We start from the raw sequence: 4945 nt of genomic DNA, 5'->3' as shown, positions 1-4945 counted from the left end.
AGGGAGACAAGGGTGAACTAAAGCTACTTTTACCAGTTAAAAAGCATTAAAGAAGTGATATGATGTAGTTTATCTAAACCAGTTAAGACACGTAAACTCCTCAGAGCTTTACTTTGCAAAGTCTGAAACTCCCTGCTGATTGCAGTTCACATTTTTAGTTCTTTTCATGCAAGTTTCTATGTGATTTTTTTGAATGTATGAATGAATGAAAGCGCCCAGTACAGATAGACTGTTGGTCATTTCTGGTACCTTTCCTCATGTTTCACTGCTTTTGCTGGGAACAGATAGCATCAGGAGTTCAACAGATGTAAGCTGCCGTATCTACGCTAACCAGCAAGAACTACGCCAGTTTTAACCGCAAGCACTGAAAAAAGGACAAGAAAGGCCCCAGAGGAATCATTATAGATTTCTAAGGCAAAGAAACAATCACTTGTCCGTTGGGCACTCCTTGTGCTGCCCTCAGGGATGTCTTCTTTTGCAGGATGTACAGTTGCAATAGTTTGTGATAAGGAGGGATCCTGTTCATCCTTTGGCTCTGGGGTTAGCATGTTCATCTGGGGTGCAGGGGCTCTTGTCCTGTTTTTGGCTCAGCCATCGACCAGCTACCAGACTGTCTCTTTGGACTACAGTTTGACTATCTGTAAAATGGTTGTTTATGGCCTTTCTAAAGCATTTCAAGATTCACAGGCTGGACATACTATAAAAGAGCAGGTATTTATTGGAACCATTATGTGATTGACTTAAAAGCCACCAACTATTAAAAACAATAGACTTTAAGCTCTAACTGACATTTGGGTCTATTAGTTTTCAGTCATTTCTCCACATCACATAGGTTAAACCTAGTGTGGCTTGAGCAGTGGTCCATCACCTCTAGGAAGTGTTGGCCTTTTGGGGCAGAAGTTTTATAGCTGATCTGCAGAGAACTTCTACTGTGTGTGAGATATGTTGGATCTGCAGCGTGAACAAAACAGACATTCTGTTTCTTGAAATGGTGAGATTCAATGCTGAAATGGCACCCGATCTCATCTGTATCCATAAACATGCATAGAAATGCCAGACAAAATTTTCAGTCAGAAAAAGTGGGCATGCTTGGAGAAACCCATCTACAAGCTAACCCCAGCCAAATGCTCTCCTTCATAAATGAAAGCTATTATTTCTTCTGTACTCTATATTTTGCCAGCCAGCACTGGAGGAAATCCTCCAGGTGTTGAAAAGCAATGGTAAATGTGTGAGTTAGCAAAGCTTGCTACCAATACACCAGCCAAAGCGTTATCTGATGGCAACCACCAAATTGCCCAGCAATTCACCTACCAGTACTTCATCCCACTGCAGAGCAGACGGGCCCCCAGAGCAGGGATCACACCTCACCCTCGCCTTCCCCTTTTCTCAAATGCCCTGTGCTCTTCATATACTCCATTTGGACACAGCTCGGTCATGGTCATTCCTTTGCCTGCCTAGGAACTCACAGGCATGTGGAGGTGGCAGTGTCAGGCGCCAGGGTGCAGGCAGAGTGGGGTGCAGGCAGCCCCAGAGAGCGCAGCCTGCTTGTAGCGCTGCACCCAGTGCCTGGCTCTGCAGTGATGCTCGCTGCTGACTTTGCTGCTCTACCTTCAAATCACACCACAGAGTACAATCCCGGCACTACAAAGCTGCAAAGTGAACTTGTTCCTCTAAAACTCTGTCTGACAAGATTGCACAGGACTGGTCACACTGATAGTTCATTATGAAGCCTTAGTATGTATTTAATGACACTAAATTTTCTGCAAAGCCAGTTGTTTTTTTAATAACCTTAATAATAGCACATATTAGTAGCATTATTACTTGCATGTGTAACACTCTCCACCTTCACTGTGCTATACCAGCAGTAACTAATGAATGCACATTCTAAGAAATTCATCCAACTGGAGCTGATTTCTTGGAGTAAAGCTTTAACCTCAGAGAAGTGGGATGTGAGATCAATGTGGGAGTGGGTATGAGAGAGAGTCTGATGCTCTTTTGGAGTTATAGATCAGCTTCCAATTTCTGCTGATGCAGAAATCAGTTTAAAAATAGATAATTCCACTGGGGCCATTTGTGTGCCTGCTGCTCCAGACCCAGCCAAGAACAGCAGACCTGCTGCGCAAGCCAAGCTGCCGAGAGGTAGGAATCCAAGATGGGGAGATGCCAACTTGCCATCTTTCAAATGATCTTTTCCATCCCTCCTCTGTATGACTAAAAAAATTATTAGCAAGAACAGATGAAATGAACAATATTACTGGGTACAAGTTTTGGGGTGTCTGATTGAGAGCAGCTCACCAGCAGCCTCATACATGCAGACATTGGGGAAAAGTAGAAAACCAGGCCTAAGGTTGTTTTAGGTCTTCTGTTTGGCCTTGAATGTTTTGATTTACCCAAAAGACCATGCAATCATAGGCCTAATCTATCAAGTTGGCAAGCTAAAATGTTAGGACTATAGCAAGAAGAAAGCTAAATTCTACAACTTAGTGCTGAGGTTGGCCCCAGCCCCTACGAAAATGCTATAACCATTTATAGCAAATGTTATAAATGCTTTTGAGGCTGTTACTCAAAAGATGGTTGTCAGCACCTCCAATAGGAGGCTGTGCTTGGGTGGTGCTGTGGACCCTCAGTGGGGACAGATGTTGGTCAGACTTGTGCCAGCTTGTTCATGTTGGATATTTGACTTCTGCTATTTATTTCCTGTGTACTTGGTCCACATACTGAGCATCAATACCTCTACATCTCACACAGATCAGCCTTCACTGGCGCTGTCCTTCCTGTGCCTATTTAGGAATCTGTTTAGCATCAGAGAGCTAATGCTAACTTTAGGCACACTGGTGTGCTAAGACCTGTTTTGACTCATAGCAGCTCCCAGGATGACATGGGTGGGATAGCAGTTTGACACAGTCACTCAAGCTCCTTCCTTTGTGTTGATAGTCAGTCCTTTGCCTTTTCTTATCCATCTGCTGAGAGAAGTGGTCCCAGCACACAAATCCCATAGGGCTGTATTCCCATTTCTTCCCCTTTCATGTATTTCCTGGCTCCTTCCCACCCCAAAAGCATGTGAGGCCATAGCAGCTGCTTTGAGCAGGACCTGTAACCCCTACCTGGGCAGCCACTGAAACTGTGGAGACAAATTTCATTGAAAAGAATCCACCAGAAAAAAGCCAGAGACTGAACTGGCAGTTGAATACTATTTTTCACATACCGACTGAAAGTTTTTCCTATTGATTGGCAATTAGCCTGTTCTCAAACACTCAGGGTCAGATTCCCAGCTGGTGTAAATCAGAGAAGTCCCACTGAAGTCTCTGATTTATTTTCCAAATGGTTTAAAAATTCAGCGGGATCTTGAAGCCGCCAATGTTATACATCAAACAGCTGGCTAAAATTCAGAAAGATAGCACATTTTCTGTAATGCTGTTTGACATTAAGTATTCCTTATGGACCAGATATCATCAGTACAAGTGCTAGAGCAAACATTCTGATGGTTTAAAACAAAACAAAACAACCCCCCCCAAAAAAAAAAAAAGTGGACCTGATCAACATAAGTTTTAGGAATAAGAGTCAAAACGTGGAACCAAATTTTACATTTTCAGCCTTTGTTATCCTTTACAGATGTGTGTTACTTGTCACAGAGAATCAATATTAAGTTTTAAGAGTCCTGCACTTCTCTTGGATGCAAGTTTGTAACTGGCTTTGCTAGCTCTTGGTGGGAGTGGACTGCATCCTTTGTGAAGCCCAATTCTCCAACAGGTGTGGATATCGCCTATGTGCATAGCACAGTTGTTGCATTTTTGTTCCCCTTCTCTTTTCAGTTCTGGTTCTCAAAACATTCAGCATATTGCTGTCCCAAACAAATGTTCTAATGAAACTAAAAGCCTGGGAGCTGAATGGCCCTGGGAGAATTAGGGTGGTGAAAGAAGGTGAGGCAAACTTCAGAATCTGCTTTTTCTCTGGTAACAGTCAGAGACTGTGTCTTAGGAGATAAACAAACATTGCCTGGACTTGTTTCTTAACTTTCTGGAAGTCTAACATCAGGCCTGCCTCTATCATCTATATGTTTTAGGAAACTTTTGTAAACCTGGTAATTCTGACTGCAATTTTCCCTATGGTTCTTTCAGTTGCCTTGTGAAGCAGAACTGGTTTGGGGCTGCTGCTCTTCCATGTATGCATCTTATTTCTGGACATAAGTACAGCCATGCTAAGTTTCCTCCATCTGCTCCACGCTGTTGTGCAAGCCAGTCATTGCTATTGAAGTTTATATTGTATCAAGATAAGACCATGATACATGCAATGTAAAGTGGTGATATTTCATTTTACAAGACAGAAACATTAATCATCATTTAGATCAAGCAAGATCAGGCTGTACATTATATGTTTTCTTTTACCCTGGATTCATTTAAAACAGCCAAAGCCTTTTCTGATTTTAATGGAATCAGATCCTTTTTTATATATTTAGAATACAATAAATCACAATGCAGAATAAAAAAGTGTAAGAAAATGTGTATTATTAGTATAAAAGCAGTATTCTCAGAAAGCTGGAGAAAAGGATTTTACCACTTATAGAAACACCCACTTCTTCCCTCCCAGGAGTTACAAGTAAATCTTTTGTATTCGTGTTTTCTTAACTGGATGCTAGTTAGATCTGTGTTGCTTTCTAATAAAGAGTTATTTTCTTGGTAGCAGAGGTGTGTAGTGGCCTTTTTTTTCAGAAATCCAGTCTTATTAAACAAAGGACTTTTCCCTAAATGCTCAGCTGACATCCCTCTTTCCACTCTCTGGATGAAACAAGCCAGTGTCCCATTTGTTTAGCATAGATGGCTCTGACTGATAGATGCAGTGATGACTAGGAAAGCCTTCACCTTCAGTACTGTGATCATTTCAAAGACCTATGCCTGAAGATTTGGAAAAAGGCCGGGCTTTTATTTGCTGAAGAGCAAATTCTCTA

This window comes from Pterocles gutturalis, unplaced genomic scaffold, assembly GCF_000699245.1.
Source record: "Pterocles gutturalis isolate BGI_N339 unplaced genomic scaffold, ASM69924v1 scaffold3447, whole genome shotgun sequence".
NCBI lineage: Eukaryota > Metazoa > Chordata > Aves > Pterocliformes > Pteroclidae > Pterocles > Pterocles gutturalis.
The sequence above is the reverse complement of the archived record's forward strand: the minus strand, read 5'-3'. Positions refer to the sequence as shown.